We start from the raw sequence: 14,750 nt of genomic DNA, 5'->3' as shown, positions 1-14,750 counted from the left end.
GTGGTGAGTCAATTGTTTCGGGTAAGAGACTGCACCCGAGGGCGGAAGATAGGAGTATTTCTACTCCTAATACGGTGAGTGAACTTATTATCGTCTTAATTATCTAGAGTAGTTTTATACAACTGTGTGATTTTATGGAAAATGGGTTTAAATGGTAAATTGCTATGTTTTAAGAGAAATTGTAATTTTATAAAATGATTTTATAAATTTTTTAGAAAATTGAATATTGGTTTTGAAAATAGAGTAATTGGAGACTGCTAGTTTGTGTTGCAAATTTATGGTTTTGAATTGAATGGCTTATGATAATAAATGAGCATGAATGGCTAAACTGATTTTGGTGTTAGAATTATTTATACTGTGTATTCAGCCTTGAGAGGCTAGGTTGCGATAAATTGCCATGTCATGCTAGAATGAATTTTATTGATTGGTGGATTATATATTAATTATTTACTGCAGAGGGGGTTCCGTGGACCAGCCTATTAGAGGGGCACGGTAAACTCCATTATATTATTACCTCGAACGGAGAGGCGCGTAGGGTATCTCCTGGGGTATAGCTTAGGGTTCACTTCACACCAAACCACCACGTGAAGGGGAACTCAGCCAACGCCAAGGAACGGCTGTATTTTTCTCAAACTAAAAATATATTTTAAGTGTATACAAAATTTTAATAGCCTTGGCGGACTCGGTTAGATGCCCTGCGCAAGGTATCACCGAGTATGAGTTTTGGCACGAGCCAAAGTTTTAAGAAATTCATAAGCCAAGTTGATTACTCGATTTTTATGGATTGATTTTATTTGGTTGAAATGAACTGAAAGGTAATGAAATTACAGTATGATGACTTGTTTTAATTGTCTCCATTTACTCGACTTTAGATACTTTAGATGGTATCTGTTTACTCACTGGGATTATAAAATCTCACCCCTTCTTCCTATACATTTTTCAGGCTCAGGACAGTTTGTAGATAGTCGAGTAGGACGAGAACTAAGCTCGGAACTGCATTATAGAAAGTAAGAGTTCACGGTCTTACATCCTCTTGGTCAATTGGAGCCCACGTGTCATTGCAGATCAAAACTTATATTTTGGTTATCTGTATTTCTATTCATACAATTTTTACTTTACTTTCAAGTGCGAAAAATTATTTACGAATATTTCTATAAAAATTTATTTTATGAGAAAATAGAATATATTATTGATTATTTTTGAATAGTACTAGTTGTTAACAATTTGCTTTCAAATGAACGTTTTAGATACTTAATTGTTTTTAAATCATTAAATATATATTTTTTGCTTACCTACTACATTTTTAGCAAGTTTTGAGGTTTTCGATGAAAAATTACGAAAATACCCCTGTGAGCCAAAAAATAATATTTTATTGTTCTTATTTGAAAATGACTTATGATTTTTTTGAAATGCGAGATTTAATAACTGTTGCTCACCGGGGAGATGAGGAAGTTGATGCTAAGCCTTGCGGGGTTTCAATCGGCATTCGAGGTGAAGAATGTCTGTCACGACCCGGTACTCCCCTCGAGCCCGTGACAACCGCCGCGGTGTCCCGGTAGACACTTATTGCTCTGAATGTCAACCCGAAACCCCGCAAGGCTTTACTATCAGTTTCTCTGTTCCCTTGTGAGCAACCATTGTCAAATATCGTGTTCTAAAATATTTTAAGCTGTTTCCAACTTTAAACAAATAAAATATTAATTTTTCGTCTCACAAGGGTATTTTGGTCATTTTTCTCAAAAATTTTAAAACTGGCTAAAACGTAATATACAAGTACAAAACACACAATTCATATTCAAAATGAGTTTAAAAGTCTAAAATCTTCATTTAAAACGAAATTATGGTTATTTGAATATAATAAGAAAATAAAAGAAATATTAAGTAAAATATTCTATTTTCTTATAAAACAATATTTATAGAGTTATACGTGAATAATTTTTATAACGTAAAAGCTAAATAAATTTATACATACTTAAATACAGTAAGCCAAAATATTTAATTTAATTTACAATAACAAGAGTGCCCCCGAATAAACAAAAGTAAAGAGGACTGTGAACCTACAGTTTGGAAAATGCAGATCCCACTGTAGTCCTCGATGAGATCAGCTATCTACAGTCTATACTGAACCTGAAATGGGTGGAAATGAGGGTGGTGAGATTATAAAATCCCAATGAGTAAACAAACATCATCATAAACATCTAGAGTTGAGTACATGGAGACAATAAAGTAAATCATCATAAACTGGGTTATAGCATTAGAACACATTTTGTTCAAAACATGTAAAGAGGCTTATGAATCTCATAAAAATCTAGGCTTGTGCCATAAATCCATTCTCAGGGACACCTTGGCCGAGACGTCCTACCGAGACCGCCAAGGCTATTAAAATTCACATTTCACATAAATCATGTTTTTGTTTTGAAAACATAGCCGTTCCTTGGCGTTGGTTGAGTTCCCTCTCACGTGGTGGTTTAGCGTGAAGTGAACCCTAAACTTTACCCCAGGAGATACCCTACGCGCCTCTCCGTTCGAGGTAAGAATATAATGGGGTTTACCGTGCCCCTCTAAAAGGCTGGTCCACAGAAACCCCCTACTGCAGTGATTAATTAATATATAATCCACCATATAATAAAACTCAATAACATGATATGGCAATTTTGTAATTCGTAGTTTTTCAAGGTAACCAAACAATTCGCATTTCAATACAATTGCCAACTAGCCAATCATGCTCGATTTATCATAAGCCAGTTAATTTAAACAATCAAATTGCCACAATTAACAGTCTCTGTGTACTCTATTTTTCAAAATCACTATTAATTTCAAAACAATTTATAATTTAATTTCATTGAAACTCATTTATTCATAAAACATGAAAATTTATCTTTTTAAATTCCTCTTTCCATAGAATTCATGAAAGCATCTAAAAACCACCCTAGATAATTAAAATGATAGTAAGTTTACTCACAATGTCTAGAATGCAGACTTTCGAAGCACTCTGTCTACTGGTCCTCGGATGCAATTTCCTTGCCTTTATCGGAGGACTCACCACCTTGACACAGTACAAAATCGAGAGTTTCACCAAGTTGGTACTAAATCAAAATTAAACTAATTTAGACTACCAATGCATGATATGGAATGCAAAAATGCACTGGTAACTATCTAAACCCGGTATTGGCCTAATTCGTCTTATCACCCGATTAAATTCCTAACGGGTCCGTTTAAACTCCAATTTAATTCTTTTCAGTTTCTATACCTCAATTGCACCCAAATTAACTTAATGTCCCTCAGTGTGGTGCAAATTATCAGTCCCAACAACAAATTACGAAAATACCCCTAATGGGTAAAAATTCGTATTTTTGCTCCGAAAATTCCCATTATTTTTCTAGGCTCATAATTCATCGTTCCTTAACCAATTCTCCTAGAATAAAATCAAACTCATCCTCACTCACTACATGGTAAATTCAGCCATTAATGGTTGGGGGAGAAAATAAATTCTTTTCTTGTTGTTTTGTTTCTAAATATGCTAAACTAACTAAAAACACTAACATAAATTAAAATCAAATAAATCCAACAACTTTCTCTCTCCTAACCCATTTTTTCAGAATTGAATTCATCATGAAAACATGTAATTTAATCATGGAAAATAAAGAGAAATGCTTGGGAATAAGAAAACTCAAGCTTAATAGAAAAAACTCACCTTTTTCACTTAATTTCCTTGAAAATTCACACTTTTTCTTTGATTTTCTCTCTCTAGGGTTTTGTTTTTGTTTTCTCTCTCTTCTTGCTGGTTTGGCCGGCCATGGGGTGGAAGATGGGCTGATTTTGTGCCTTTTAAAAAGGAAAATAATAAATTAATAAAGGCATGACACATGGCATCATGTCATTGGCCCGTTTTTAAAATTTTAAAAATTTAAACATTTTATCTCCACCACATGTTTAGTCAAGGGTCAAAGATGAAGACAAGGAAGACCATGTGCTGGAAAAAATATCCTGGTGGTGGAAAATTACAATTTTGCCCCTGAGGTGGCAAAATTACCATTTTACCCCTATACTCCAAATTATACCGAAATTAAAATTTTTCACTTCTAAACCTCAAATCATACTTCAATAAGTCAAATTATACTCTAATAAGTCAAATGGGGTCAAAAAAATCTTTTCTAAAATTCCCATTTTGTCCCTAGGTGGCAAATGACCATTTTGCCCCTAGTTAGTGAAAATTTCGATTTGACTCCAAATTGATCCTCAAACTCCAAATTACCATTTTAAGTCATCCATGAACTATGAAACTCTTAATCTCACCTTAAAATTCCTATTTGATCTAGTTCAAGGATTAAATAAACTTTGTTGTACCTCTAGATACAATACCGACTTTTGTAAATTTTTCGGGACTCTCCTAGCATGCAATCATGCTATCATCACATGTATGTCATGAATAGTATTTTATAAGGTCGGGCTTTACAGCACTACCCCCCTTAAAATAAAATTTTGACCTCAAAATTTCACTTACCTGATTCGAATAAAAGATGTGGATATTGGTTTCTCATCTGGCTCTCGACTTCCCACGTCATCTCCTCCATTCGAGCATTCTTCCACAATACTTTCACCATTGGAATGCTCTTGTTCCTTAGCACTCGATCCTTTCGATCTAGAATACGTACAGGCTGCACCTCGAACTTCAAATCCTCATGCAACTCAATGGGAGGTGTCTCTAAAATGTGAGAGGGATCGGGAACATACTTTTTCAACATCGAGACATGGAAGACATTATGAATTCGATCTAACTCTGGGGGTAATTCAAGTCTGTAAGCCACTGGCCCAATCCTTTCAATGATATGAAAAGGTCCAATGTATCTTGGATTGAGCTTTCCCCTCTTCGCGAATCGAATCACACCTTTCATCATCCAATAAATACCACAAATTATCACAATAGTATAATCAAATAAGATTTAATACTTGGAAATTTCAAATTATTACCTTTCCAAGGAGAAACCTTAAGAAAAACTTTATCGTCGACTTCAAACTCTAAATCTTTCCTTCGTTTATCCGAATAATTCTTCTGCCTATCTTGAGCTGTCTTTAATCGCTCTCGGATAACTTTGACCTTATCGTTTGTCAAATCAATCAATTCCACATTTACCAATTTCCTCTCACCTACTTCATCCCAACAGAGCGGAGTTCGACATTTCCTTCCATACAAAGCCTCGTATGGTGCCATCCCAATACTAGACTGAAAACTGTTATTATAAGCAAACTCCACCAATGGCAAGTGTCTGTCCCAACTCCCGATAAAGTCAATGACACAAGCCCGTAACATATCCTCCAAGGTCTGAATAGTTCTCTCAGATTGACCATCTGTCTGTGGATGAAATGCAGTACTAAATCTCAATTTAGTTCCAAGAGCTTCCTGAAATTTCGGCCAAAATCGAGAAGTAAATCGAGGGTCTCGATCTGACACAATAGAAACTGGGACTCCGTGTAATCTCACAATCTCATCTATATAAAGTCTTGCCAGCCTCTCAATAGAATACGTGCTATGGATAGCCAAGAAATGGGCGGACTTAGTCAATCTATCCACAATCACCCAAATAGCATCCTTCCCACTTTGTGTCCGCGGCAAACCCAATACAAAGTCCATAGTCACATGCTCCCACTTCCATTCAGGAATCGATAAAGGTTGAAGAGTACCTGACGGTTTTTGATGCTCCGCCTTGATCTGTTGGCATGTGAGACATTTCGCTACAAACTCTGCTATGTCTCGTTTCATACTCGGCCACCAATAACTTTCTTTAATAGTCCGATACATCTTGGTGCTTCCGGGATGTAAAGCGTAGGCGGAAGAATGAGCTTCCTCCAAAATAGCTCGTCTCAACTGATCATCCTTAGGGACACAAATTCGGTATCTAAGCATCAAAGTTCCATCATCGCTGAGTCTAAACTCACTAGCTTTTCCATCTTGCAGCTTTTGAACTTCCTGTTTCAACCAATCATCAAATTTCTGCAATTCTCTGATCTGATTCAACAATGAAGGTCTCACGACGAAACTAGCAAGTAGGGTTCCATCCTCACCATTATTCAACTGGATCCCTAGAGATTTCATCTCAAGTAACATCGAAAAATAAGAACTCCGAAGTGTTGCTAACGACGATGAGGATTTACGACTTAAAGCATCCGCTACAACATTTGCTTTTCCCGGATGATAATCAATCACTAAGTCATAATCCTTAATCAACTCCAACCATCGTCTCTGTCTCAAGTTAAGCTCTTTCTGGGTGAGCAAATACTTCAAACTTTTATGATCAGAAAAAATCCGACAACGCTCACCATATAAATAATGTCTCCAAATCTTCAATGCGAATACTACTGCTGCTAACTCCAAGTCATGAGTAGGGTAATTCGTCTCGTGCTTCTTCAACTGTCGGGAAGCATAAGCTATTACTTTCTCATCCTGCATCAACACACACCCTAATCCCAACTTAGATGCATCGCTGTATACCACAAATTCTTTTCCACTAACAGGAAGTGTTAAAACGGGAGCGGAGGTTAACCGGTTCTTTAGCTCCTGAAATCGATTCTCACAAACATCATCCCACTCATACTTAACTCCTTTACGAGTCAAACGAGTCAGAGGAGCTGCTATCAAAGAAAATCCCTGAACAAATCTCCGGTAATAACCGGCTAAGCCAAGGAAACTACGAATCTCAGTTACCGTTCTCGATTGCTCCCATTGCAAGATTGCCTCAATCTTCTTGGGATCGACATAAATTCCAGCTCCGGACACCACATGTCCCAAGAAAACCACTTCCTTCAACCAGAATTCACATTTAGAGAACTTGGCATAGAGTTGTCTCTCGCGCAAAGTTTGCAACACAATGCGCAAATGGGCAGCATGTTCATCATCATTCTTTGAATAAACCAAGATGTCATCGATGAATACTATCACAAACTTATCCAAGTATGGATGGAACACCCTATTCATAAGATCCATAAAAACTGCCGGGGCATTAGTCAAACCAAACGGCATCACCAGAAACTCATAATGCCCATAACGCGTCCCGAAGGCAGTCTTAGGTACATCCTGCTCCTTAATCCTCAACTGATAGTACCCAGATCTCAAATCAATCTTAGAGAATACCATAGCACCTCGTAATTGATCAAAAAGATCATCTATCCGGGGTAAAGGGTATTTATTCTTGATGGTCACTCGGTTCAGCTGACGGTAATCAATACACAATCGAAGAGTGCCATCTTTCTTCTTTACAAATAGGACTGGTGCTCCCCAAGGAGAAATGCTAGGGCGAATGAAACCTTTATCCACCAAATCTTGCAACTGGGCTTTCAGTTCCTTCAACTCTGCTGGAGCCATTCTATATGGAGGAATAGAAATAGGTGCGGTACTCGGAAGTAAATCAATAGGGAACTCAAGCTCTCGATTAGGAGGTATTCCCGGTAAATCATCAGGAAATACATCAGGAAACTCACTTACTATTGGGACATCCTCTAACTTAGGTTCCCCCTTTGAAGTATCGATCACGTATGCCAAATAAGTCGGATACCCTTTTTGCACTAATTTTGAAGCTTTGATGGCCGAGATTACACAAGATGGTAATACTCGACGTTCCCCTACAAACACAATCTCTGCTCCCTCCGAATTCCGAAGAACAACTTCTTTTCGGAAACAATCCACGTTCGCCCGATGTGCAGTTAACCAGTCCATACCTAATATTAAATCAAAATCCAAGATCTCTAGAGGAATTAAGTCACCCCTAAATTCTTCCTCACCTACCCTTACCCCACAGTCTCTATAACAAGTATTTCTAATCAACTGTTCTCCTAGAGGGGTATGCACTACAATTTCTTCCTCTAATGGTGACAGATTTCTATCAGTAATTGATGCAAATGTCGTACTCACATAAGATCTATCTGAGCCAGAATCTATCAAAACATAAGCATCTTTATCAAATAAAGACATAGTACCTGTCACTGCTCCAGGTCGGACTCGTGCCTCATCTTCTGTCACAGCAAAAACTCTTGTCGCGGTACGAGTCTGTGGTCTCGAAGGTGGATGTGACGGGGTATTACTCTCCACACCAGACCGTATGGCTACTCCCTGTCTCGGTGGTAACCCAGAAGAATCTCTCCTCTGTATATCTGTGCGAGCTGGTGGAGATGATGCAGCTACAGTGGCTCGTCCTAACTGTGGGCAATTACTCCTAATGTGACCCGTCTGTCCACATTGGAAACATCTTGTTGGCCCTCTACATAGCCCACTATGATAATTCCCACAGTTTCTGCATCTGTCAGAACCTCCGAGACTCTTCCCAGAACCAGTCATAGCAGATCTGCTAAACCTCGAAGGTCTCTGCTGTGATGGTGGAAATGGAGGTCGAGGAGATGTCACGGAAACAGAAGTAGTGCTCCCTGAAGTCGTTGAGTCCTTGCCTCTTTTTACTAGCTGACTAGAAGACATACCAGGATTCCTCCTTTTTGCAAACTCAGTCCGAATCCTTCTATTCTCAGTCGCGAGCTTCTCAGCCCGTAAAGCCATCTGTACCACCTCCTTATGTGGCTCCCTACCAATCACTGTCATTCGCTCTCTGATCTCATTACGGAGCCCTTCCTCGAAATAGTTGGCCTGATCTTGCTCAGATTTCACCAGATCCGGCACATATAACATCAACTCGTTAAAACGAGTCACGTACTCCTCTACAGTTAGATTTCCCTGTTTCAAACTCAGAAATTCTCTCTTCTTTTCTTTTTGATGGAAATAAGTGAAATACTGACCATCGAATTCCCTGAGAAAATCGGACCATGTCTGAGGAGTAGCAGAACGAGACTTCACCGAATTCCACCAAGTACGAGCCCTCTTCTCTAATAATCTCGTAGCCACCATCAGCTTCATGTCATCATCTAATCCCATATCAGAGAGAGTCTCAGACACCTGATTAATCCAATCCTTTGCCACAGTGGCATCCAACTCACCAGTGAAAGATACACAACCCAATTGCCTAGCCTCTTTCAGCTTCTTGGAAATGGATACATCCTGTATTGGTGGTGGAACTAAAGGAGTAGCTGGAGGCACTACAGGTGGAACTTGACCAGTCTGAGCTTGACCAGCTATTGCTGCAAAGAAAGCTGCCAATGCCTGTGCTGCCTCAGTAGGCATGGCGGGAATACCAGTAGGTGGCTGAGGAGATGGAGGATGTGGAGGACTATCGGCCTGCTCAGCAGCAAGTGCTGCCAGAATGGTAGATGCAGCTGATTCCTCCTCTACTGTATCTGGCTGATGACGTTGGGAACGACCTCTTCCCCTCCCAACCGATCTAGTGAGAGGTGGGCGTCCGCGTCGAGGAGGCATTATAATCTATATAAAAAAAATACGAGCAAGTTTAGGTAACCTTAGGCTCTATATGCAAATGCATGCATTCTATTCAACCTAACCTAACCTAACTTAATCCGGGGCCACACTGATATTGTAAATATTTAAAACAACTTTAAAACTAAAAACTTTGATCTTGAAAACCAAAAGCTCTGATACCAATCGAATTGTCACGACCCGGTACTCCCCTCGAGCCCGTGACAACCGCCGCGGTGTCCCGGTAGACACTTATTGCTCGGAATGTCAACCCGAAACCCCGCAAGGCTTTACTATCAGTTTCTCTGTTCCCTTGTGAGCAACCATTGTCAAATATCGTGTTCTAAAATATTTTAAGCTGTTTCCAACTTTAAACAAATAAAATATTAATTTTTCGTCTCACAAGGGTATTTTGGTCATTTTTCTCAAAAATTTTAAAACTGGCTAAAACGTAATATACAAGTACAAAACACACAATTCATATTCAAAATGAGTTTAAAAGTCTAAAATCTTCATTTAAAACGAAATTATGGTTATTTGAATATAATAAGAAAATAAAAGAAATATTAAGTAAAATATTCTATTTTCTTATAAAACAATATTTATAGAGTTATACGTGAATAATTTTTATAACGTAAAAGCTAAATAAATTTATACATACTTAAATATAGTAAGCCAAAATATTTAATTTAATTTACAATAACAAGAGTGCCCCCGAATAAACAAAAGTAAAGAGGACTGTGAACCTACGGTTTGGAAAATGCAGATCCCACTGTAGTCCTCGATGAGATCAGCTATCTACAGTCTATACTGAACCTGAAATGGGTGAAAATGAGGGTGGTGAGATTATAAAATCCCAATGAGTAAACAAACATTATCATAAACATCTAGAGTTGAGTACATGGAGACAATAAAGTAAATCATCATAAACTGGGTTATAGCATTAGAACACATTTTGTTCAAAACATGTAAAGAGGCTTATGAATCTCATAAAAATCTAGGCTTGTGCCATAAATCCATTCTCAGGGACACCTTGGCCGAGACATCCTACCGAGACCGCCAAGGCTATTAAAATTCATATTTCACATAAATCATGTTTTTGTTTTGAAAACATAGCCGTTCCTTGGCGTTGGCTGAGTTCCCTCTCACGTGGTGGTTTAGCGTGAAGTGAACCCTAAACTTTACCCCAGGAGATACCCTACGCGCCTCTCCGTTCGAGGTAAGAATATAATGGGGTTTACCGTGCCCCTCTAAAAGGCTGGTCCACAGAAACCCCCTACTGCAGTGATTAATTAATATATAATCCACCATATAATAAAACTCAATAACATGATATGGCAATTTTGTAATTCGTAGTTTTTCAAGGTAACCAAACAATTCGCATTTCAATACAATTGCCAACTAGCCAATCATGCTCGATTTATCATAAGCCAGTTAATTTAAACAATCAAATTGCCACAATTAACAGTCTCTGTGTACTCTATTTTTCAAAATCACTATTAATTTCAAAACAATTTATAATTTAATTTCATTGAAACTCATTTATTCATAAAACATGAAAATTTATCTTTTTAAATTCCTCTTTCCATAGAATTCATGAAAGCATCTAAAAACCACCCTAGATAATTAAAATGATAGTAAGTTTACTCACAATGTCTAGAATGCAGACTTTCGAAGCACTCTGTCTACTGGTCCTCGGATGCAATTTCCTTGCCTTTATCGGAGGACTCACCACCTTGACACAGTACAAAATCGAGAGTTTCACCAAGTTGGTACTAAATCAAAATTAATCTAATTTAGACTACCAATGCATGATATGGAATGCAAAAATGCACTGGTAACTATCTAAACCCGGTATTGGCCTAATTCGTCTTATCACCCGATTAAATTCCTAACGGGTCCGTTTAAACTCCAATTTAATTCTTTTCAGTTTCTATACCTCAATTGCACCCAAATTAACTTAATGTCCCTCAGTGTGGTGCAAATTATCAGTCCCAACAACAAATTACGAAAATACCCCTAATGGGTAAAAATTCGTATTTTTGCTCCGAAAATTCTCATTATTTTTCTAGGCTCATAATTCATCGTTCCTTAACCAATTCTCCTAGAATAAAATCAAACTCATCCTCACTCACTACATGGTAAATTCAGCCATTAATGGTTGGGGGAGAAAATAAATTCTTTTCTTGTTGTTTTGTTTCTAAATATGCTAAACTAACTAAAAACACTAACATAAATTAAAATCAAATAAATCCAACAACTTTCTCTCTCCTAACCCATTTTTTCAGAATTGAATTCATCATGAAAACATGTAATTTAATCATGGAAAATAAAGAGAAATGCTTGGGAATAAGAAAACTCAAGCTTAATAGAAAAAACTCACCTTTTTCACTTAATTTCCTTGAAAATTCACACTTTTTCTTTGATTTTCTCTCTCTAGGGTTTTGTTTTTGTTTTCTCTCTCTTCTTGCTGGTTTGGCCGGCCATGGGGTGGAAGATGGGCTGATTTTGTGCCTTTTAAAAAGGAAAATAATAAATTAATAAAGGCATGACACATGGCATCATGTCATTGGCCCGTTTTTAAAATTTTAAAAATTTAAACATTTTATCTCCACCACATGTTTAGTCAAGGGTCAAAGATGAAGACAAGGAAGACCATGTGCTGGAAAAAATATCCTGGTGGTGGAAAATTACAATTTTGCCCCTGAGGTGGCAAATTACCATTTTACCCCTATACTCCAAATTATACCGAAATTAAAATTTTTCACTTCTAAACCTCAAATCATACTTCAATAAGTCAAATTATACTCTAATAAGTCAAATGGGGTCAAAAAAATCTTTTCTAAAATTCCCATTTTGTCCCTAGGTGGCAAATGACCATTTTGCCCCTAGTTAGTGAAAATTTCGATTTGACTCCAAATTGATCCTCAAACTCCAAATTACCATTTTAAGTCATCCATGAACTATGAAACTCTTAATCTCACCTTAAAATTCCTATTTGATCTAGTTCAAGGATTAAATAAACTTTGTTGTACCTCTAGGTACAATACCGACTTTTGTAAAGTTTTCGGGACTCTCCTAGCATGCAATCATGCTATCATCACATGTATGTCATGAATAGTATTTTATAAGGTCGGGCTTTACAATGTCTGTCGAGGCCTCGCGGCGGTTGTCACGGGCCCGATGGAGAGTTCTGGGTCGTGACAGAAAATATATATTTTTCAAGTAATTTGCAGCCTCCAATTACTCAATTTCATAATCAATACAATATATTTTTATTTGTCACATTTATTCCTAAAACATTAAAAATCTCGTTTTAATCTCGTTCTTATTTCATAAAATACATAAAGGGTATTTAAAAATAAACTCTAGATAATTTACAATAATAATAAGTTTACTTACCGTTTGTACAAACTAAAAGCTTTCTAAGCGCCTCGATCACTACTCGTCGGGTACGACTTCTTTGCCTTTTCCGGAAGGCTCTCATCCTAGACATATTACAAAAATTTACAGAATTCATCACATTGATGCTAAATCACTATATAATTAACTTAAATCCTATACTAATACATGGTATGAAATGCAATAGCCTAAACCGGCTTAAACGCGGTATTAACCTATTTTTGGTACTTTGCCCGATAAATTGCTAACGCGCTCCATTTTAGCTCTAAATAATCCCATTCTCTCTCCAACATTTCTAACCATTAAATATCAGCCAATAACCTTCTAAAAACAACAAAATCAGCTCACTCCCTTCCTTGGAAAATTCGGCCAAAAATGGGACATTAACTCGGTTAATTTTCTATTTTGTTTTTCTATCACGTTTAATCATTTTTCATCATTTTCTCTTCATTTTTCTTAGAATAAAATCAATTCATCATCATTGTACAGCATTGAGCATCCAGCCAAGAGTGGGTATTGTGAAAATTTAATGATTTCTTGCCCAATTTAATTTCTAAACACATTTAACTAACTAAAACTATCAATTTAACTAAAAATCAAAACCTAAAAATTTCAATTTCTCTCCCCTAGAATTTCGTCCAGACCTTGATATCACTTTTTGATCTCTCTCCTCAAGCATGCTAAATGGAAATAAAGGTATAGGAAAGGTAGAAATCAAGCTAAAATCGAAAAATCTTACCGTTAGACACGTAAACGGGCGAAAAACGCGAATTTCCCTTTGAATTTTGTTGTTTCTCTTTGGTTTTCCTTTTTTTCTTCCTTTCCTCTCTATTTCCTCTCTTGTTCTTCCTTATGGCCGGCCAGCACTTAAAATTTGGGTTTCAATGGGCTGATTTTTCATTAAAATAATATTATATCATTAAAAAATGCCACATGTCACTTTCCCATTGGCCCGTTTTTAAAATTTCATCCGTTTGTTTCCAAATTTTCACCATACACTTGTCTCATATATTCATAGCTTAGATAAAATTCTCAGACTCATCCAAAGTCTCGGTGGAGTAATTTTTGAAATTTACACTTTTGCCCCCGTAAAAGTGAAAAATTACATTTTTGCCCAAAAAACTGAAAAATTGCCCATAGACATATTTTTCATCCCTTATACTCATACCATTCTCCAATTTGTCAAATTTGATCTAAATTCTCTCAAAATCTCAAATTTTGTCCGTGGGTGGCAAAATTACGATTTTGCCCCTACACTTAAAAAATCACTAGAATTAAACTTTTTCACTTCCTATCATTAAATTATACTCCAAATAGTTAATCTTGGTAAAAAATTTCACTCCATGATTAAATTATTATCTTAGGTGGCAAAATGACGATTTTGCCCTTGAATATCAAAATTTCCAATTTTACCCCAAATGAACCCTCGAACTTCGAACAATAATTTTTAGTCATTCCTAGACTATAAAATATTAAATTTCATCCTACAATTCCTATTTGAACTAGTTCGAGGTTAAATCAATTTAAGTGTACCGTTAGGTACAATATCAGGTTTCGTCTATTCTTAGGTGCTTTTCTAGCGTAATAACATGCTACTCAATGCATGTATGTCATGACATGTATTTATAGGGTCAGGTTTTACAACCTTAACCCATTTAAAAACCCAATTAGATTAAAAAATTATTAAAATCTTCTTCATAGGTATCCAATTACCCGAACCCGTATACATATACGATAATATTTATCTACGTATTTCATAAAATTAACTACTAATTAAATTAATAAAAACACAAATAATAAAATTTAAATTTAAATAATTAAACACAAAGATCTTAAATATTTATACAGCGTGGCATGGCAGGCTAGCAACTGGGGAAGAACAAGGGTCGAAGGGCGTGGGGCTTAGGGCGACACCATGGCAGCTTGCAGGGCGTGGTTGTGGTTGGGCGACTGGGGAGAAAAGAAAGAAGAAGGAGCCGAGCGTGGCGTGGCAGATTGG

The 14,750-nt window shown here is 36.9% G+C and overlaps 1 long non-coding RNA gene across 1 annotated transcript in view; it reads left to right on the top strand.

Moving 5' to 3' along the window:
* The first annotated feature begins 964 nt into the window (after positions 1-964).
* The window catches only part of LOC148763687 (uncharacterized), a 30,325-nt gene continuing 16,539 nt past the window's right edge, over positions 965-14,750 (top strand). Inside the window, exon 1 of the long non-coding RNA XR_016025570.1 lies at positions 965-1,007. This is a non-coding gene — a long non-coding RNA (uncharacterized LOC148763687). The remainder of the gene's footprint in view (positions 1,008-14,750) is intronic.

This window comes from Theobroma cacao, chromosome 3 (genome assembly GCF_053813885.1).
Source record: "Theobroma cacao isolate CCN51 chromosome 3, ASM5381388v1, whole genome shotgun sequence".
Classification (NCBI taxonomy): domain Eukaryota; kingdom Viridiplantae; phylum Streptophyta; class Magnoliopsida; order Malvales; family Malvaceae; genus Theobroma; species Theobroma cacao.
This window is presented reverse-complemented; position numbering and strand designations above follow the sequence as displayed.